Consider the following 24,714-nt stretch of genomic DNA (forward strand, 5'->3'; position numbering starts at 1 on the left):
ACCTGAGGTTGCCCACAACGTGTGCTAGGTGACGCATCTTATAGAGCACATATGCAAACAATTATGGGATCTGAAAAACAATAACTCAGGCAGAAACATTAGGATTTGGTGCCCCTAAGTGAACCAGTGGGAAAGAAGGAGGCTTAGAGAGTTTAAACAACTTTCCCCAGTAGCTGATAAGTTACGGTGGCCTTAGACAAGCTGACAAGAGTGGTAGCAAAAAGGCTTCAAGGATTACAAATTGTTCTACTCTAAGGTTTTTAAAAGGTTTCAAAGGCAAAGAAGAGCAAATGAAGCCATGAATTTTACAATCTACATATTTTTAGCCCTTTCTCTTTTTTGCTTTTCTTGGGTAAACTAATTAGACCCTGCAAACACATTCCCACCCACAATGTTGTCTCCATTGCTTTAGGGCCTCACCTCTGAGCAGCCAGAGGAAATGCAGTTGACCCCTTATCTAGTTAACAACATTTTATACTCTGCCCTTTCGCTTTGCTTTCTCCATGCCAACATAAGACATACAAAGATTCTTCTGCCTCCAAGATGCTGCAGCTTTCTTCTCAGCTAGTTACCCCCAGATAAAAATAACTGTTCCACATACTCAGAGATATATGGCAATCAAGCAACCAAGTGCCCCTTTTGCCAATGACATGTTTTTAAAACATATGTTCAATGAGAGGCTCTTTGAAAATTATTCACATTTTTTGAGTTGAAAAGGAAAACGAAAGGCAAATTATGGCTCTATAAGCAACTGCACAGATACCATTAATTCGCCATCCACAGGGCTATTGACAACTAGCTCTTTTCTCTTGTCATTTCGCTTACCAGGCAGAAATGATTACAAACTTAATTTCTTTGGGGGGTTATTTAGGTTAGAGAGGGCTCCTTGATAATGCAGAAATCATAACGGCCACCAGAGACAGGAGAACAATAGCTCCCAGTGCTTCCACAATGGAGAGAGAGATAACTGAATGTCATATTCGGAAGAAATTCAAACCATCATTGATTTTTTCAGATGAAAAAACTGAGGCTCAAAGAGGTTAGGAGGTTAAGCAAAGTCAGTCAGTGTTTTAGTTTGCAGCAAAGCTGAAAGGAGGCGCTAAGCATTGCAACACCTGGTGTCTTCCTTCCTCCCCTCCATCCTGCTGCTAGTAGTGTCAGTGGCAAATACAAGCCAGTTCAAGGAAATGTGGACTCAGCGAGGAGTACTAAGGACCAAGCACCAATGCATCTTGCAATTTACAACAAATTCCTTAATTACAAGGCTTCATTTATTCACAGAAGCTGCCTCTTTTGTACATAGCCAAACACACACACACACACACACATACACACACACACACACAGTGTGACAGAGATAATTTATCATTATCTGAACACACTCAGGGTGGTCAATTTCAGCCAGAGTGAAGAACAGAGAAAGGCAGGGTCAAGGGCACTATAGAAATAGCTGTTCCTGCTTCACTTTTCAGCCCTCCTTCCCCTCCCATCAGCCCACTTTCATTACTTTTCTCTTTGATGCAAAATCTGAAAATCTTGGTCAGGCAGCTCTGCTTATCAGTGGGTTCTGAATAACCCACTTTTATCAAACTTCATCTGATGGACCCAAAATATATTTGATCGTAGCAAAAAGTACCCTTATCAGTCCTAAAATGACACTGTCCCAAAGTGAATAGTGTTAGCAGCCAACTCTCTAGAACCAGAAAGAAGTATGTTTAAATCCTCAATCCATCACTTTCTAGCCATGCTGTCATGTCCAACTCATTCTTCTTAAACAATATCTCACTAAGCACACTAGACTGTAGAAATGCACACAGATAGGGCCTTACCTTTTCTGGCTTTATTCCTGTGAGGCAGCAGTGGACACTAACATATCTGTCACTCCAGTTAATGTAAAGGTTTAACTGGTACAAGTGCTGTGCAGGCAGGTCTCTGGAACAATGAGAGCACCCAGGAGAAGGCTTTGCTTTAGTTACAAAGGTCAGGAAAGGTTTCCCCTAGGGAGGGACCGAGATCAGAAGCATGAGTGGGCAGTAAGTGGGCAAAGTAAGGACGATCTGGCATTCCTGGCAAATATGTGGTGCAGGGGGACCTGGACCTTGGCCAGTACAAGATGCTGAGTCTTTGCAGTGCAGAGCAGAGAGGAGGGGCATGCCATGAGGACAGAGAAATGGAAAGAAGACTGTGGCCATCGTGAGGAGGTTTGTCCTCATTCTAAGAAGGACTGGGAGGTATGGGGCATGGTCTGACTTACGTTGAGGACAGACTGGAGACAACATGGACACAGACACACAGGTGGAAGGCCAGGAGGTAATCCACAGAAGGGCTGCAATGAGAATTTTAATGGAAAGAAAAAACAGAAGCTAAGGGATATTTAAGAACTAAAATCAGCAGGCCTGAATGGTAAGTTGGATATGAGAAGTGAGAGAGAAAGGGATAAACCAGAGCTCACTCATAGGACTTTGGCTTGTGTGACTGGATAGGTGGTGGCACCATTTTCTAAAAACCAGAATGGAGAAGGAGCAGACTAGTGACTTAAACCTCATAGCCTCAGTTTTCTCATCTGTAAAATGGGAATAGTCCTACATATATCACAATGTTTTTGAAAGCATTAGAAAATATTCCTAGAAAATGAAGCCTTCATACAAAGCGGTGTATGTTTCTCCCCCAAATAAATGGGACCTATTCTTATAGGCTTCTTTTTCTTGATCTGATTAGAAACTCAGGATCTCAGATATTCATTTCTTTTCATCCTCTTCTCTGATGGCTCTACCAAATTGCTGGTTTACTGATCTCATCGCCCTAAACAACGTATGGTACTCCATACTAGTCAAATAGGCAAGTTGGCAATTGCTCTTCTGAACAAATTATTGTAAATGTCACTGCTACAGTGCAGCTCATAGTGGCTCACTTGGCTGTTCAAGGGAAAAATTCTTGCAAATGCAGCTCTTATTATTTGCCAAATGATCATGCACAAATGCATTTATTTTACCAAGAGCGTAGTGTTGGGTCATTTAAGGAGAATGGGAGAACCGCACTCACAATTGAAGAAGCAAAATAGCATACATACAGCACTCCAGAGCTTGCAAACCCCTTCATATACACTATACCAATGGTACCTCACACTGACTGCGGAGAGGCTGAGATGACGAGAAAGGGCAGGTATATTTATGATTATTTTTACAAGTAAGGTTAACTTAGACAAAGTAACTCTCTCCAGGTCACAACTCAAGGAAGTAATACATTTCTGTGATGAAAATACAAGTCTTGGGGCTTCTGATTTTATCATGTGTCTATCAAAATCCCCCACCTGCCAACGTTAAGCCATACAATGTAGAACATAAAAACCATACAGCCTCTGAAACAGAGGAGAGGGGCGAGATAAAAACTCATTTGAACTTACATAATCATATTTTATCAATTCATTATTAGTCCACTATGATCATTGTGGTCGTCATTAATAGACAAGACGTGTTGAGCAACTACTACCTGCCAGACCAAATAGGAAGGACTTCATCTGTGCTGTTTCACTGAACCTTTACTTTCAACAAAGGTGCTCTTAAAAATCAGAATTATGAAAGTACAGATGAGAAAATGGAAGCCGAGAAGGCTTGAGTTGCCTAAACCTGCTCCTAAATCCGAGGCTTTTGCCAAGGCCACTCTACTAGACTTGCTTCTGTGGGATCTATTGTATTTATAGTCAAATACGAATAAGGCCAAGACAATGAGTACTTTTGAGTTCTTCTGGGTTTTGGGGAAAATTTAAACTATGTCTCCCAATCTCCTGAATGCATTTAATGTATTCCGCCGATTCGATAAGCGAACAGGCATGAATGCTTATCTGAGATGATACCACTCTAGTTTCACTCTAACAGTACATTTTGTGTAGAATATTTCTATCTCAAATGCTGATCCTCATTCTGTTACTTACTGGCTGTATATCGTTGGACAAGTGGCTTAGCAGCTCAGACACTCAATTTAGTACTCTGCGAAGTAGGGTTGACGATAGTTCCAATAGTAAAATAAAAGGGGAACCATCTGCAGAAAGCACTTGACATGGTTTCTAGAACATGGTTAGTAAGCCACACATATTAACTATGATTATTTTTTATTTTGAGGATCCTTGTGACCACAGAATAGAGGTTAGCTACATTCTACAGAGAGGAAACTGGTTCTAGGATATAAAGTGTTTTGTGTAAATTCACCCAGCTTGATAGAATAAAGATAAGGAAGCACGTCTCCTAAATGTGACAGAGAAAATTTTTGTTACTAAAATCTCCAGCAACTCTCTGAGGAGGTGGGTCTTGGTAGCTGAAGAATTCTGAAAGTAGAAGTGGACAGAAGCTAAAATGCTCATTGGGAAAAGATAAGAAATCAAGAAACCTGAAAATGATTCAATAGTGAGCAAAGAGAAAAACAGGGGAGAGGGAGAATATGTTCAAAGGGATTTGAGAAATTTGCTCCCCACACACAATGTAAATTACTATGAAAATACTATGTTAGAAAAAATATACAAGGCCCCTTTCTACACTATTTTAAAGTATATACACCGTCTCAATATTGGCTGTCTTGTAAAATACAAAAATTCTATTTTTATGCAGTTACAGAAAATATAAATACTCTAATTTAACCTTAAAAAATTTACTCTGAAGACACTCTGATAGAAAAAATATACAATGCAATTTTCTACTATGTTTTAAAGTATATGCACCGACTCAATATTCTCTATCTTGTAAAATATGAAAATTCTAATTTTATGCGGTTACAGAATATATACATACTCATTTTAACACAAATGTTAAACACAAAATTACTAAAAATGTAAATATTCTCTTTTTACCCCAACGTTAAAAACAAAATTGTTCTGACAATACTCTGTTAGAAAAAATATACAATGCCCTTTTCTATTCTGTTTTAAGGTATATACACCATCTCCATATTCCCTCTTGTAAAACATGGAAATTCTATTCTTACGTGGATAGAGAAAATGTAAGTATTTCCTTTGACTTCAATGTTAAAAACCAAATTACTCTAAAGACACTCTGTTAGAAAAAATACACAATGCTTTTTTTTACTATCTTTCTTAGTATATACACAATCTCAATATTCTCTCACATGTAAAATACAAAAATTCTAAATTTACGTGGTTAGACACAAATATAAATATTCTCTATGCACCCCAATGTAAAAAACAAAATTGCGTGGAAGATACTCTGTTAGGAAAAAAATACGATGCTTTTTTCTACTCTCTTATGGTGTATATATACCATCTCAATATTCTCTCATGTAAAATACTGAAAATCTAAATTTATGCTGTTAGAAATAAATATAAATATCCTCTATGTCCCCGAATGATATAAGCAAAATTGCTCGAAAAATAATCTGTTAGAAAAAATATACAATGCCCTCTCCTACATGCTTTTGGAGTATATACACTATCTCAATATTCTTTGTCATGTAAAATACCAAAACTCTAAATTTACGTGAATAGAAAAACATATAAATATTATATATTTACCCAAATGCTGAAAGCAAAATTGCTGTAATGATAATCTGTATGAAAAAATATACAATGCCCTTTTCTACACTCTTTTGGAGTATATACACCAAATCAATATGCTCTCTCATGTAAAATATTAAAATTCTAAATTTACCGGATAAAAAAATATATAAATATTATCTATGTACCACAATGTTAAAAGCAAAATTTCTCTAAAAAAAATCTGTTCCAAAAAATATACAGTGCCCTTTTCTACTCTGTTTTGGAGTATATACACCATCTCAATAAGCTCTATCATGTAAAATATATAAATTCTCAATTTACGTGGTTATAAATAATATAAATATTTTCTACGTACACCAACGTTAAAAGCAAAATTGCACATAATATAGTGTGTAAGAGAAAATATACAATGCCCTTTTTTACTCTTTCTTGGAGTATATACACCAAATCAATAGGCTCTCTCATGCAAAATACCGAAATTCTAAATTTACGCAAATAGAATAAAATCTAAATATTATCTAGGCACCCCAATGTTAAAAGAACAAATGCACTGAATATCATCTGTCAGAAAAAATACACAATGCCCTTTTCTACTCTGTTTTGGAGTATATACACCAACTCAATATGCTGTCTCATGTAAAATAATGAAATTCTAATATTACGAGAATCAAAAAAAATCTAAATATTATCTAGGTACCCCAATGTTAAAATCAAAATTGCTCTGAATAAAATCTGTCAGAAAAAATATACAATGCCTTCTTCTACTCTGTTGTGGAGTATATAACCAACTCTATATGCTCTCTCATGTAAAATACCGAAAATCTAAATATACGTAAATCGAAAAAAATGTAAATATAATCCAGGCACCCCATTGATAAAAGCAAAATTGTTCTGAATATAATCTGTCAGAAAAAATCTACAATGCCCTTTTCTACTTTGTTTTGGAGTATATACACCAACTCAATAGGCTCTCTCATGTAAAATACCGAAATTCTAAATTTACGCAAATCGAAAAAAAACTAAATATTATCTAGGTACACCAAGGAAAAAAGCAAAATTTCTCAGAATATAGTCTGTCAGAAAAAATATACAATGTCCTTTTCTACTCTGTTTTGGAGTATATACACCAACTCAATATGCTCCCTCATGTAAAATACCGAAATTCTAAATTTACGCAAATCGATAAAATTCTAAATATTATCTATTCACCCCAATGGTGAAAGCAAAATTTCTCTGAATATAATCTGTTAGAAACAACATACAATGCCCTTTTATATTCTGTTTTGGAGTATATACACCAACTCAATATGCTGTCTCATGTGAAATACCGAAATTCTAAATTTACGCGAATAGAAAAAAATCTAAATAAAATCTAGAAACCCCAATGTTGAAAGCAAAATTGCTCAGAATGTAATATGTCAGAAAAACTATACAATGCCCTTTACTACTCTGTTTTGCAGTATATACACCAACTCAATATGCACTGTTATGTAAAATACCGAAATTCAAATTATACCCGAATTGAAAGATATCTAAATATTATATAGGCACCGCAATGTTAAAAGAAAATGGCTCTAAAGATAATATGTCAGAAATAATATAAAATGCCCTTTTCTACTCTGTTTTGGAGTATATATATATATATATACCAACTCAATATGCTCCTCATGTATAATGCGGAAATTCTAAATTTACGATAATCGAATAAAATCTAAATATTATCTAAGCACCCCAATGTTAAAAACAAAATTGTTCTGAATATAATCTGTCAGAAAAAATATACAATATTCTACTCTACTCTGTTTTGGAGTATATACACCAACTCAATATGCTCTCTCATGTAAAATACCGAAATTCTAAATGTATGAAAATCGAAAAAAATCTAAATATTATCTAGGCACCCCAATGTTAAAGGCAAAATAGCTCTGAATATAATCTGTCAGATAAAATATACAATGCCCTTTTCAACTCTGTATTGGAGTATATACACAAAATCAATAAACTCTCTCACGTAAAATACCAAAATTCTAAATTTACATGAATAGAGAAAAATCTAAATATTATCTAGACACCCCAATGTTAATTGAAAAATTTCTCTGAATATAATCTGTAAGAGAAAATATACAATGCCCTTTTCTACTATGTTTGGGAGTATATACACCAAGTCAATATGCTCTCTCATATAAAATACCGAAATTCTAAATTTACACGAATCGAAATAAATTTAAATATTATCTGGGATCCCCAATGTGAAAAGCAGTATTGCTCTGAATATAATCTGTCAGAAAAAATATACAATGCCCTTTTCTACTGTGTTTTAGAGTATATACACCAACTCAAAATGCTCTCCCTCGTAAAATACGGAAATTCTCAATTAACGCAAATCGAATAAAATCTAATTATTACCTAGGCACCCCAATGTTAAAAGCAAAATTGCTCTGAATATAATCTGTCAGAAAAAATATACAATACCCTTTTCTACTCTGTTTTGGAGTATATACACCAAATCAATATGCTCTCTCATGTAAAATACCGAAATTCTAAATATACGCGAATCGAAAGAAATCTAAATATTATCTAGGCACCCCAATTTAAAAAGCAAAATTTCTCTGAATACAATCTGTCAGAAAAAATATACAATGTCCTTTTTTACTCTGTTTCGCAGTATATACACCAACTAAATATGCTCTTTCAAGTAAAATACCGAAATTCTAAATATACGCTAATCGAATAAAATATAAAGATTATCTAGGAATCCCAATGTTCATAGAAAAATTGCTCAGAAAATAATATGTCAGAAAAAATATACAATACCCATTTCTAATCTGTTTTGGAGTATACACATCAACTCAATATGCTCTCTCATGTTAAATACAGAAATTCTGATTTTACGTAAATCGAAAGAAATCTAAATATTATCTAGGTCCCCCAAGGTAAAAAGGAAAATTTCTCTGAATATAATCTGTCAGAAAAAACATGCAATGCCCTTTTCTACTCGGTTTTGGAGTATATACACCAACTCAATATGCTCTCTCATGTAAAATACCAAAATTCTAAATTTATGCGAATTGAAAAAAATCTAAATATTATCTAGGCATCCCAATCTTAAAAGCAAAATTGTTCTGAATATAATCTGTCAGAAAAAATATACAATGTCATTTTCTACTCTGTTTTGAAGTATATACACCAACTCAATATGCTCTCTCACGTAAAATACCGAAATTTTAATTTTACGCGAATCGAAGAAATCTAAGTATAATATAGGCACTCCAAGTTAAAAAGCAAATTTTCTCTGAAAATAATGTGTCAGCAAAAATATACAATGCGCTTTTCTACTCTGTTTTGGAGTATATATATATAACAACTCAATATGCTCTCTCATGTAAAAAAGAGAAATTCAAAATTTACAATATTCGAATATAATCTAAATATTTTCTAAGCACCCCAATGTTAGTAGCATATTGCTTTGAATATAATCTGTCAGAAAAATATACAATGCCCCTTTCTACTCTGTTTGGAAGTATATACACCAACTCAAAATGCTCTCTCATGTCAAATACAGAAATTCTATAAGCGAATCGAAAATAATCTAGATATAATCTATACACCCCAATGTGAAAAGCAAAATTGCTCTTAATATAATCTGTCAGATAAAATATACAATTCCCTTTACTTCTCTGTTTTGTAGTATATACACCAACTCAATATGCTCTCACATGTAAAATACAGAAATTCTAATTCTTCCCAAATCGAATAAGTGTAAATATTATCTAGGAACCCCAATGTTAAAAACAAAATTGCCCTGAATATAATCTGTCAGAAAAGATATACAATGCCCTATTCTACTCTGTTTTGGAGTATATACACCAACTCCCTATGCTCTCTCATGTAAAATACAAAAATTCTACGTTTAAACGAATCGAAACAAATCTAAATATTATCTACGCACTCCAATGTTAAAAAAAAATAGCTCTGAATATAATCTGTCATAAAAAATATACAATACCCTTTTCTACTCTGTTTTGTAGTATATACACCAATTCCATATGCTTCATTATGTAAAACACAGAAATACTATATTTAAGCGAATCAAAAGAAATCTAAATATTATCTAGGCACCCCAATGTAATAAGCAAAATTTCTCTGAATATAATCTGTCAGAGAAAATATACAATGCCCTTTTTTACTCTGTTTTGTAGTATGTACACCAACTCAATATGCTCTCTCATATAAAATAGCGAAATTCTAATTTTACGTGAATCGAAAAGAATCTAAGTAATATCTAGGCGCCCCAAAGATAAAAAAAAAATGGCTCTGAATATATTCTGTTAGAAAAAATATACAATGCCTTATTCTACTCTGTTCTGGAGTATATACACCAACTCAGGATGCTCTGTCATATAAAACAGAGAAATTCTAATTTTACCCAAATCGCAAAAATCTAAATATTATCTAGGCACCCCAATGTTAAAAACAAAATTGCTCTAAATATAATCTGTCAGAAAAAATATAAGATGCTGTATTCTAATCTGTTTTAAAGAATATACACCAACTCCATATGCTCTCTATGTAAAATACAGAAATTATATATTTCAGCGAATCGAAAAAAATCTAAATATTATCTAGGCACACCTATGTTAAAAGCAAAGTTACTCTGAATATAATCTGTCAGAAAAAATATACAATGCTCTTTTCTATTCGGTTTTGTAGTATATACACCAACTCAATATGCTCTGTCATGTAAAATACAGAAATTCTAATTCTACTCGAATCGAAAAAAACTAAATATTATCTAGGCCCCCCAATGTTAAAAGCAAAATTGCTCTGAATGTAATCTGTAAGAGAAAATATACAATGCCCTTTTCTACTCTGTTTTGGAGTATATACACCAACTCAGGGTGCTCTCGAATGTAAAATATAGAAATTCTAATTTTACCCAAATCGAAAAAATCTAAATATTATCTAGGCACCCCAGTGTTAAAAAAAAATTGCTCGAAATATAATCCATCAGAAAAAATATACAATGCCCTATTCTACTCTGTTGTGGAGTAAATACACCCACTCCATATGCTCTCTCATGTAAAATACAGAAATTCTATATTTATGCGAATCGAAAAAAATCTAAATATTATCTAGGCAGCCCAATGTTAAAAGCAAACTTGCTCTGAATATAATCTGTCAGAAAAAATATACAATGCCCTTTTCTACTCTCTTTTGGAGTATATACACAAACTCCATATGCTCTCTCATTTAAAATACAGAAATTCAAATTGTACACGAATCGAAAAATATATAAATAATATCCAGGCGCCCCATGGTTAAAAGAAATTGACTCTGAATATAGTTTGTTACAAAAAATATACAATGCCTTATTTTATTCTGTTTCGGAGTACATACACCATCTCAGGGTGCACTCTCCTATAAAATTCAGAAATTCTAATTTTACTGGAATCGAAAATATCTAAATATTATCTAGGCACCTCAGTGTTAAAAAAAATTTCTCTGAATATAATCTGTCAGAAAAAATATACAATGCCCTATTCTACTCTGTTTTGGAGTATATACACCAACTCAACCTGCTCTCTCATGTAAAATAGAGAAATTCTATATTTAAGCGAATCGAAAAAAATCTAAATATTATCTAGTCACCCCAAAGTAAAAAGCAAAATCGCTCTGAATATAATCGGTCAGAAAAAATATACACTACCCTATTCTACTCTGTTTTGGAGTACATACACCAACTCCATATGCTCTCTCATGTAAAATAGAGAAATCCTAACTTTCCGCGAATCGAAAAAAATGTAAATAATACCTAGGCGCCTAAAAGTTCAACGAAAATGGCTCTGAATATAGTCTGTTAGAAAAAATATACAAAGCCTTATTTTACTCTGTTTTGGAGTATATACACCAACTCAGGATGCTCTCTCATGTAAAATATAGAAATTCTAATTCTACCCGAATCGCAAAAATCTAAATATTATCTAGGCACCCCAATGTTAAAAACAAAATTGCTCTGAATATAGTCTGTGAGAGAAAATATACAATGCCCTTTTCTACTCTGTTTTGGAGTATATACACCAACTCAATATGCTCTCTCATGTAAAATACCGAAATTCTAATTTTAGGCGAATCAAAAAAAATCTAAATAATATCTAGGCGCCCCAAAGTTAAAAGAAAATGGCTCTGAATATAGTCTGTTACAAAAAATATACAATGCCTTATTCTACTCTGTTTTGGAATATATACACCAACTCAGTATGCTCTCTCATGTAAAATACAGAAATTCTAATTTTACGTGAATTGAAGAAAATCTAAATATTATTTAGGCACCCCAATGTTAAAAACAAAATTGCTCTGAATAAATTCTGTCAGAAAAAATATACAATGCCCTTTTTTACTTTGTTTTGTAGTATATACACCAACTCCACATTCACTCTCATGTAAAATACAGAAATTCTATATTTATGCGAATCAAAAAAAATCTAAATATTATCTAGGCCCCCCAAAGTTAAAAAAAAAATCGCTCTGAATATAATCTGTCATAAAAAATATACAATGCACTATTCTACTCTGTTTTGGAGTATATACACCAACTCCATATGCTCTTTCATGTAAAATACAGAAATTCTATATTTAAGCAAATTGGAAAAAATCTAAATATTATCTTGGTACCTCAATGTTAAAAGAAAAATTGCTCTGAATATAATCTATCAGAAAAAATAAACAATGCCCTTTTCTACTTTGTTTTGGAGTATATACACCAACTCAATATGCTCTCTCATGTAAAATGCCGAAATTCTAATTTTAGGTGAATCAAAAATAATCTAAATAATATCTAGGTGCCCCAAAGTTAAAAGAAAATGGCTCTGAATATAGTCTGTTAGAAAAAATATACAATGCCTTATTCTATTCTGTTTTGGAGTATATACACCAACTCCATATGCTCTCTCATGTAAAATACAGAAATTCTAATTTTACGTGAATCGAAAAAAATCTAAATATTATCCAGGCACCCCAATGTTAAAAACAAAATTTATCAGAATATTATCTGTCAGAAAAAATATACAATGCTTTTTTCTACTCTGTTTTGTATTATATACACCAACTCAATATGCTCTCTCATGTAAAATACAGAAATTCTAAATTTACCAGAACCGAACAAATCCAAATATTATCTAGGCACTACAATGTTAAAAGCAAAATTGCTCTGAATATAATGTCAGAAAAAATATACAATGCCCTCCTCTACTCTGTTTTGTAGTATAAACACCAACTCAATATGCTCTGTCATGTAAAATACAGAAATTCTAATTCTACCCGAATCGAAAAAGATCTAAATATTATCTAGGCACCCCAATGTTAAAAGCAAAATTGCTCTGAATATAATCTGTCAGAAAAAATATACAATGCCTTATTCTACTCTGTTTTAAAGTATATAGACCAACTCCATATGCTCTCTCATGTAAAATACAGGAATTCTATATTTAAGCGAATCGAAATAAATCTAAATATTATGTAGGCACCTCAAAGTTAAAAGAAAAATTTCTCTGAAGGTAATGTGTCAGAAAAAATATACAATGCCTTATTCTACTCTGTTTTGGAGTATATACACTAACTCAGGATGCTCTCTAACGTAAAATACAGAAATTCTAATTTTACCCGAATCGAAAAATCTAAATATTATCTAGGCACCCCAATGTTAAAAACAAAATTGCTCTGAATATAATCAGTTAGAAAAAATATACAATGTATTATTCTACTCTGTTTTGGAGTATATACACCAACTCCATATGATCTCTCATGTAAAATACAGAAATTCTATATTTAAGCGAATCGAAAAAAATCTAAATAATCTCTAGGCACTCTAATGTTAAAAGCAAAATTGCTCTGAATATAATCTCTCAGAAAAAATATACAATTCCCTTTTCTACTTCGTTTTGTAGTATATACACCAACTCAGTATGCTCTCATGTAAAAAACCAAATTTCTAATTTTATGAGAATCGAAAAAAAATCTAAATAATATCTAGGCGCCCCAAAGTCAATAGAAAATGTCTATGAATATAGTCTGTTGGAAAAAATATACAATGCCTTATTCTACTCTGTTTTGAAGTATATACACCAACTCAGTATACTCTCTCAAGTAAAATACCAAAATTCTAATTTTACGTGAATCTTAAAAATCTAAATATTATCTAGGCACCCAATGTCAAAAACGAAATTTCTCTGAATATAATCTGTCAGAAAAAATATACAATGCCCTGTTCTACTCAGTTTTTGAGTATATACACCAACTCTACCTTCCATCTCATGTTAAATAATGTAATTCTATATTTAATCGAATCGAAAATAATTTAAATATTATCTCGGCACCCCAATGTTAAAAGCAAAATTTCTATGAATATAATTTGCAAGATAAAGTATACAATGCTTTTTTCTACTCTGTTTTGGGGTGTATACACCAAATCAATATGCTCTCTCATGTAAAATACCGAAATTCTAATTTTACGCGAATCGAAATAAATCTAAATATTATCTAGGCGCCGCAAAGTAAAAAGATAATGGCTCTGAATATAGTGTGTTAGAAAAAATATACAATGCCTGATTCTTCTATGTTTTGGAGTATATACACCAACAGTATGCTCTCTCGTGTAAAATACAGAAATTCTAATTTTACCCGAATCGAAAAAATCTAAATGTTATCTAGGCACCCCAATGTTAAAAGCAAAACTGGTCTGAATATAATCTGTCAGAAAAAAATACAATGCCCTATTCTACTCTGTATTGGAGTATATACACCAACTCAGTATTCTCTCTCATGTAAAATACCGAAATTGTAATTTTACGTGAATCGAAAAAAATCTAAATAATATCTAGGCGCCGCAAACTTAAAAGAAAATGGCTCTGAATATAGTATGTTAGAGAAAATATACAATGCCCTATTCTACTCTGTTTTGGAGTATATAGAGCAACTCAATATGCTCTCTCATATAAAATACCGAAATTCTAATTTCACGAGAATCGAAAAAAATCTAAATATTATCTAGGCACTCGAATGTTAAAAAAAAATTGCTCTGCATATAATGTGTCAGAAAAAATATACAATGCTTTTTTCTACTTTTTTTGTAGTATATACACCAACTCAATGTGATCTCCCATGTAAAATACAGAGATTCTCTATTTAAGCAAATCGAAAAATAATCTAAATATTATCTAGGCACCGCAATGTTAAGAACAAAATTGCTCTGCATATAATGTGTCAGAAAAAATATACAATGCTTTTTTCTACTTTGTTTTGTAGTATATACACCAACTCAATATGATCTCCCATGTAAAATACAGAGATTCTCTATTTAAGCGAATCGAAAAAAAATCTAAATATTATCTAAGCACCGCAATGTTAAGAACAAAATTGCTCTGAATATAATCTGTCAGAAAAAATATACAATGCCCTATACTGCTCTGTTCTGGAGTATATACACCAACTCCATATGCTCTCTCATGTAAAATACAGAAACTCCATATTTAAGCAAATTGAAAAAAATCTAAATATTATCTAAGGACCACAATGTTAAAAGCAACATTGCTCTGAATATAAACTGTCAGAAAAAATATACAACGCCCTTTCTACTCTGTTTTGTAGTATATACACCAACACAATATGCTCTCTTATGTAAAATACTGAAATTCTAATTCTCCCGAATCGAAAAAATCTAAATATTATCTAGGCAACCCAATGTTAAAAGCAACATTGCTCTGAATATAATCTGTCAGAAAATATATACAATGCCCCATTCTACTCTGTTTTGGAGTATATACACCAACGTAATATGCTCTCTGATGTAAAATACAGAAATCCTATATTTAAGCGTATTGAAAAAAATCTAAATATTATCTAGGAACCCCTTGTTAAAAACAAAATTGCTCTGAATATAATCTGTCAGAAAAAATATACAATACCCTATTCTACTCTGTTTTGGAGTATATACACAAACTCCATATGCTCTCTCATGTAAAATACAGAAATGCTAAATTTAAGTGAATCGAAAAAAATCTAAATATTATCTAGGCACCTCAATGTTAAAAGCAAAATTGCTCTGAATATAATCTGTCAGTGAAAATACAAAATGCCATTTTCTACTCTGTGTTGGACTATATACACCAACTCCATATGCTCTCTCATGTAAAATACAGCAATTCTATATTTAAGCGAATCGAATAATATCTAAATATTATCTAGGCACCCCAATGTTAAAAGCAAATTTGCTCTGAATACAATCTGTCAGAAAAAATATAAGATGCCCTTTTCTACTCTGTTTTGTAGTACATACACAAACTCAATATGCTCTCTCATGTAAAATACCAAATTCTAATTTTATGCGAATCGAAAAAAATCTAAATAATATCGAGGCAGCCCAAAGTTAAAAGAAAATGGCTCTGAATGTAGTCTGTTTTAAAAAATATAAAATGACTTATTCTACTGTGTTTTGGAGTATATACACCAACTCAGTGTGCTATCTCTTGTAAAATACAGAAATTCTAATTTTAAACGAATCTAAATAATCTAAATATTATCTAGGCAACCCAATGTTAAAAACAAAATTGCCGTGAATATAATCTGTCAGAAAAAATATACAATGCCGTATTCTACTCTATTTTGGAGTATATACACCAACTCCATATGCTCTGTCATGTAAAATACAGAAATTCTATATTTATGCGAATCGAAATAAATCTAAATATTATGTAGGCACTCCAATGTTAAAAACAAAATTGCTCTGAATATAATCTGTCAGAAAAAATATGCAATGCCCTATTCTACTCTGTTTTGGTGTATATACAACAACTCCATATGCTGTCTCATGTAAAATACCAAAATTATATTTTTACGTGATTCGAAAAAAAGCTAAACATTATCTAGGCACCCGAATGTTAAAAGCAAAATTGCTCTGAATATAATCTGTCAGAATAAATATAAAATGCCCTTTTCTACTCTTTTTGTAGTATATACACCAACTCAATATGCTCTCTCATGTAAAATACAGTAATTATAATTTTACCAAAATCGAAACAATCTAAATATTATCGAGGCACACCAATGTTAAAAACAAAATTGCTCTGAATATAATCTGTCAAAAAAATATATAATGACCTATTGTACTCGGTTTTGGAGTATATACACCAACTCAGTATGTTCTCTCATGTAAAGAGAAATTCTAATTTTACTTGAATCGAAAAAAATCTAAATATTATCTACGGACCCCAATGTTGAAAGCATAATTGCTCTGAATATAATCTGCCAGAAAAAACATAGAATGCCCTTTTCTACTTTGTTTTGTAGTATATACACCAACTCAATATGCTCTATCATGTATAATACCGAAATTCTAATTTTACACGAATCGAAAAAAATCTACATAATATCTAGGCGCCCCAAAGTTAAAAGAAAATGGATCTGAATATAGTCTGTTCGAAAAAATATACAATGCCTTATTCTACTCTATTTTGGAGTATATACAGAAACTCAGTATGCTCTGTCATGTAAAATACAGAAAATCTAATTTTACCCGAATCGAAAAGATCTAAATATTATCTAGGAACCCTAATGTTAAAAACAAAATTGCTCTGAATATAATCTTTCTGATAAAATATTTAATGCCTTATTCTACTCGGTTTTGGAGTATATACACCAACTCAGTATGCTCTCTCATGTAAAATACAGAAATTCAAATTTTACACGAATCAAAAATATCTAAATATTATCTAGGTACCCAAATGCAAAAAGAAAATTGCTCTGAATATAATCTGTCAGAAAAAATACACAATGCCCTATTCTACTCTGTTTTGGAGTATATACACCAATTCCATATGCTCTCTCAGGTAAAATGCAGAAATTCTATATTTAAGCAAATCGAAAAAAATCTAAATATTATCTAGGCAACCAATGTTAAAAGCAAAATTTCTCTGAATATAGTCTCTCATAAAAAATATACAATGCCCTTTTCTACTCACTTTTGGAGTATATACACCAACTCAATATGCTCTGTCATGTAAAATACCGAAATTCTAATTTTAGGCTAATCGAAAAAAATCTACATAATATCTACGCGCACAAAAGATAAAGGAAAATGGCTCTGATTATAGTTTGTTAGAAAAAATATACAATGCCTTATTCTACTCTGTTTTGGGGTATATACACCAACTCAGTATGCTCTCTCATATAAAATACAGAAATTCTAATTTTACATGAATCGAAATAAATCTAAATATTATCTAGGCAACCCAATGTTAAAAACAAAATTGCTCTATATATAATCTGTCACAATAATTATAAAATGCCTCATTCTACTTGGTTTTGGAGTATATACACCAACTCAATATGCTCTCTCATGTAAAATACCGAAATTCTAATTTTAAGTGAATTGATAAACTTCTAAATATTATCTAGGCACAGCAATGTTAAAAACAAAATTGCTCTGAATAAAATATGTCAGAAAAAATGTACAATGACCTTTTCTACTCTGTTTTGTAGTATAAACAGCAACTCCATATGCTCTCTCATGTAAAATACAGAAATTGTAATTTTCCGCGAATCGAAAAAAAAGGTAATTAATACCTAGGCGCCTAAAAGTTCAACGAAAATGGCTCTGAATATAGTCTGTTAGAAAAAATATACAATGCCTTATTCTACTCTGTTTTGGAGTATATACACCAACTCAGAATGCTCTCTCATGTAAAATATAGAAATTCTAATGCTACCCGAATCGCAAAAATCTAAATATTATCTAGACACCCCAATGTTAAAAACAAAATTGCTTTGAATATAATCTGTCAGAGAAAATATACAATTCCCTATTCTACTCTGTTTTGGAGTATATACACCAACTCAATATGCTCTCTCATGTAAAATACCGAAATTCTAATTTTAGGCGAATCAAAAAAAATCTAAATAATATCTAGGCGCCCCAAAGTTAAAAGAAAATGGCTCTGAATATAGACTGTTAGAAAAAATATACATTGCCCTATTCTACTCTGTTTTGTAATATATACATTAACTCAGTATGCTCTCTTATGTAAAATACAGAAATTCTAATTTTACGTGAATCGAAGTAAATCTAAATATTATTTAGGCACACCAATGTTAAAAACAAAATTGCTCTGAATAAATTCTGTCAGAAAAAATATACAATGCCCTTTTCTACTCTGTTTTGTAGTATATACACCAACCCCATATTTACTCTCATGTAAAATACAGAAATTCTATATTTATGCGAATCAAAAAAAATCTAAATATTATCTAGGCACCCCAAAGATAAAAACAAAATATTTCTGAATATAATCTGTCAGAAAAAATATACAATGCCCTATTCTACTCTGTTTTGGAGTATATACACCAACTCCATATGCTCTTTCATGTAAAATACAGAAATTCTATGTTTAAGCAAATCGGAAAACATCTAAATATTATCTAGGCACCCCAATGTTAAAAGAAAAATTGCTCTGAATATAATCTGTCAGAGAAAATACACAACGCCATTTTCTACTCTGTTTTGTAGTATATACACCAACACAATATGCTCTCTCATGTAAAATACAGAAATTCTAATTTTACCCGAATCGAAAAAATCTAAGTATTATGAAGGCACAGCAATGTTAAAAACAATATTACTCTGAATATAGTCTGTCACAAAAAATATACAATGCCCTATTCTATTCTGTTTTAGAGTATATACACCAACTCCATATGCTCTATCATGTAAAATACAGAAATTCCATATTTAAGCAAATCAAACAAAATCTATATATTATCTAGTCACCTGAATGTTGAAATAAAAATTCCTCTGAATATAATGTGTCAGAAAAAATAAACATTGCTTTTTTCTACTCTGTTTTGGAGTATGTACACCAACTCAGTGTGCTCTCTCATATAAAATACAGAAATTCTAATTATACGTGAATCGAAAAAAATATAATATTACCTAGGCACCCCAATGTTAAAAGCAAAATTGCTCTGAATATAATCTGTCATAAAAAATATACAATGTCCAATTCTACTCTGATTTGTAGTATATACACCAGTTCCATATGCTCTCTCATGTAAATTACAGAAATACTAATTTTACGTGAATCGAAAAAAATCTAAATAATATCTAGGCACCACAAAGTTAAAAGAAAATGGCTCTTTATATAGTCTGTTAGAGAAAATATACACTGCCTTTTTCTACTATGTTTTGGAGTATATACACCAACTCAGTATGCTCTCTTATGTAAAGTACAGAAATTCTAATTTTACCAGAATCGAAAAAATCTAAATATTATTTAGTCAACCCAATGTTAAAAACAAAATAGCTCTGAATATAATCTGTCAGAAAAAATATAGAATGCCCTATTCTACTCTGTTTTGGAGTAAATACACCGACTCCATATGCCCTCTCATCTAAAATACAGAAATTCTATATTTAAGCAAATCTAAAAATATCTAAATATTATCTAGGCACCCCAATGTTAAAAGCAAAATTTCTCTGAATATAATCTGTTAGAAAAAATACACAATGCCATTTTCTACTCTGTTTTTTAGTATATACACCAACTCAATATTCTCTGATATGTAAAATACAGAAATTCTAACTTTGTCCGAATCGAAATAATCTAAATATTATGTAGGCACGTCAATGTTAAAAACAAAATTGCTCTGAATATAATCTTTCAGAAAAAATATACAATGCCCTATTCTACTCTGTTTTGGAGTATATACACCAACTCAGTATGCTCTCTCATGTAAAATACCGAAATTCTAAATTTACCCGTATCGAAAAAATTAAAATATTATGTAGGCAACCCAATGTTACAAACAAAATTTCTCTGAATATAATCTGTCAGAAAAAATATTCAATTTTTTATTCTACTCAGTTTTGGAGTATATACAGCAACTCCATATGCTCTCTCATGTAAAATACCCAAATTCCAATTTTACGTGAATCGAAAAAAATCTAAATAATATCTAGGCGCCCCAAAGTTCAAAGAAAATGGCTCTGAATATAGTCTGTCAGAAAAAATATACAATGCCTTATTCTACTCTGTTTTGGAGTATATAAACCATCTCAGGATGCTCTCTTATGTAAAATACAGAAATTCTAATTTTACCCGAAACGGAAATATATAAATATTATCTAGGTGACACAATGTTATAAACAAAATTGCTCTGAATAGAATCTGTCAAAAAAATATACAATGCCCTATTATACTCTGCTTTGGAGTATATACACCAACTCCATATGCTCTCTTATGTAAAATACATAAATTCTATATTTAAGCGAATTGAACAAAATCTAAATATTATCTAGGCACCCCAGTGTTAAACACGAAATTGCTCTGAATACAATCTGTGAGAAAAAATATACAATACACTACTCTACCCTGTTTTGGAGTATACACACCAACTCAATATGCGCTCTCATGTAAAATACAGAAATTATATATTTAAGCAAATCGAAAAATATCTAAATATTATCTAGGCACCCCAATGTTAAAAGAGAAATTGGTCTGAATGTAATCTGTCAGAGAAAATACACAATGCCATTTTCTACTCTGTTTTGTTTATATACACCAACCCAATATGCTCTTTCATGTAAAATACAGTAACTCTAATTTTACCCGAATCAAAAAAATCTAAATATTATGTAGGCACGCCAATGTTAGAAACAAAATTGCTCTGAATATAATGTGTCAGAAAAAATATACAATGCCCTATTCTACTTTGTTTTGGAGTATATACACAAACTCAGTATGTTCTCTCATGTTATATACCGAAATTCTCATTTAACGTGAATTGAAAAAGATCTAAATATTATCTAGGCACCGCAATGTTAAAAACAAAACTGCTCTGAATATAATCTGTAAGAAAACTTTTACAATGCCTTATTCTACTCTTTTTTGGAGTATATACACAAACTTCACATGCTCTCTCATGTAAAACAAGAAATTCTATATTTAAGCGAATCGAAAAAAATCTAAATATTATCTAGGCACCTCAATGTTAAAAGCAAAATTTCTGTGAATATAATCTTTCATAAAAAATATACAATGCATTTTCGACTCTGTTTTGGAGTATATACACCAACTCAGTGTGCTCTCTCAAGTAAAATACAGAAATTCAAATTTTACGCAAATCGAAAAAAATCTAAATAAAATCTAGATGCCCCAAAATTAAATAAAATGGCTCTGAATATAGTCTGTTAGAAAAAATATACAATGCCTTATTCTACTCTGTTTTGGAGTATATATACCAGCTCCATATGCTCTCTCATGTAAAACACAGAAATTCTATATTTAAGCGAATCGAAAAAAATCTAAATATTATCTAGGCACCCAATGTTAAAAGCAAACTTTCTCTGAAGATAATCTCTCAGAAAAAACATACAATGCCCTTTTCTACTCTGTTTTGGAGTATATACACCAACTCCATATGCTCTCTCATATAAAATACAGAAATTCTAATTTTACACGAATAGAAAAATATCTAAAAAATACCTAGGCGCCCCGAATTTAAAATAAATTGGCTCTGAATATAGTCTGTTAGCAAAAATATACAATGCCTTATTCTACTCTGTGTTGGAGTATATACACCAACTCCGTATGCTCTGTTATGTAAACTACAGCAATTCTAATTTTACGTGAATCAAAAAAAATCTAAATATTATCTAGGCACTCCAATGTTAAAAAAAAAATTGCTCTGAATATAGTCTGTCAGAAAAAATATACAATGCCCTATTCTAATCTGTTTTAAAGTTTATACACCAACTCCATATGCTCTCTCATGTAAAATACAGAAATTAGACATTTAAGCAAATCGAAGAAAATCTAAATATTATCTAGGCACCCCAATTTTAAAAGCGAAATTGCTCTGAATATAATCTGTCATAAAAAATATACAATGCCCATTTCTACTCGGTTTTGTAGTATATACACCAACTCAATATGCTCTCTCATGTAAAATACAGAAATTCTAATTTTGCGCTAATCGAAAAAAATCTAAAAAATATATACGTGCCCCAAAGTTAAAAGGAAATGGCTGTGAATATAGTCTGTTAGAAAAAATATACAATGCCTTATTCTACTCTGTTTCGGTGTATATACACCATCTCAGGGTGCACTGTCACGTAAAATACAGAAATTCTAATTTTACATGAATCGAAAAAATCTAAATATTATCTAGGCACCCCAATGTTAAAAACAAAATTGCTCTGAATATAATTTGTCAGAGAAAATAAACAATGCCCTATTCTACTTTTTTTTGGAGTATATACACCAACTCAGTATGCTCTGTCATGTAAAATACAGAAATTGTATATTGACATGAATCGAAAAAAGTCTAAATGTTATGTAGGCACCCCAATGTTAAAAGCAAAATTGCTCTGAATATAATCTGTCAGAAAATATATACAATGTCAGATTCTACTCTGTTTTGGAGTATATACACAAACTCCTTATGCTCTATCATGTAAAATACCGAAATTCTAATTTTACGCGAATCAAAAAAATCAAAATAATATGTAGGCACCCCAATGTTAAAAACAAAATTGCTATGAATATAATCTGTCAGAAAAAATATACAATGCCCTATTCTACTCTGTTTTGGAGTATATACACCAACTCCATATGCTCTCTCATGTAAAATACAGAAATTCCATATTTAAGCAAATCGAAAAAAAGCTATATATCATCTAGGCACCCGAAAGTTAAAATCAAAATTTTTCTGAATATAATTTGTCAGAAAAAGAAACAATGCCCTATTCTACTCTTTTGGAATATATACACCAACTCAGTATGCTCTTTCATGTAAAATATCGAAATTCTAAATTTACGTGAATCGAAAATAATCTAAATATTATCTAGGCACCCCAATGTTAAAAGCAAAATTGCTCTGAATATAATCTGTCAGAAAAATTATACTATGCCCTTTTCTACACTGTATTGGAGTTTATACACCAACTCAATATGCTCTCTCATGTAAAATACTTACATTCTATTATTACGTGAATTCAAAAAAATCTAAATAATATCTAGGCGCCCCAAAGTTGAAAGAAAATGGCTCTGAATATAGTCTGTTAGAAAAATATACAATGACTTATTCTACTCTGTTTTGGAGTATATTCACCAACTCAGTATGCTCTTTCATGTAAAATACAGAAATTGTAAGTTAACCGGAATCAAAAAAATCTAAATATTATCTAGGCATTCCAATGTTATAAACCAAATTCCTCTGAATATAATCTGTCAGAAAAAATATACACTGCCATTTTCTACTCTGTTTTGGAGTATATACACCAACTCCATATGCTCTCTCATGTAAAATACAGAAATTCCATATTTAAGCAAATCGAAAAAAAGCTATATATCATCTAGGCACCCGAAAGTTAAAATCAAAATTTTTCTGAATATAATTTGTCAGAAAAAAAAAACAATGCCCTATTCTACTCTGTTTTGGAATATATACACCAACTCAGTATGCTCTTTCATGTAAAATATCAAAATTCTAAATTTACGTGAATCGAAAATAATCTAAATATTATCTAGGCACCCCAATGTTAAAAGCAAAATTGCTCTGAATATAATCTGTCAGAAAAATTATACTATGCCCTTTTCTACACTGTATTGGAGTTTATACACCAACTCAATATGCTCTCTCATGTAAAATACTTACATTCTATTATTACGTGAATTCAAAAAAATCTAAATAATATCTAGGCGCCCCAAAGTTGAAAGAAAATGGCTCTGAATATAGTCTGTTAGAAAAATATACAATGACTTATTCTACTCTGTTTTGGAGTATATTCACCAACTCAGTATGCTCTTTCATGTAAAATACAGAAATTGTAAGTTAACCGGAATCAAAAAAATCTAAATATTATCTAGGCATTCCAATGTTAAAAACCAAATTCCTCTGAATATAATCTGTCAGAAAATATATACACTGCCATTTTCTACTCTGTTTTGGAGTATATAAACCAACTCCATATGCTCTCTTATCAAATACAGAAATTCTATATTTAAGCGAATCAAAAAAAATCTGAATATAATCTGTCAGAAAAAATATACAATATTCTAGTCTGTTTGGAGCATATACACCAAATCCATATGGTCTCTCATGTAAAATACAGCAATTCTATATTTAACCGAATCGAAAAAAATCTAAATATTATTTAGGAACCC

This window comes from Callithrix jacchus, chromosome 10 (assembly GCF_049354715.1).
Source record: "Callithrix jacchus isolate 240 chromosome 10, calJac240_pri, whole genome shotgun sequence".
NCBI lineage: Eukaryota > Metazoa > Chordata > Mammalia > Primates > Cebidae > Callithrix > Callithrix jacchus.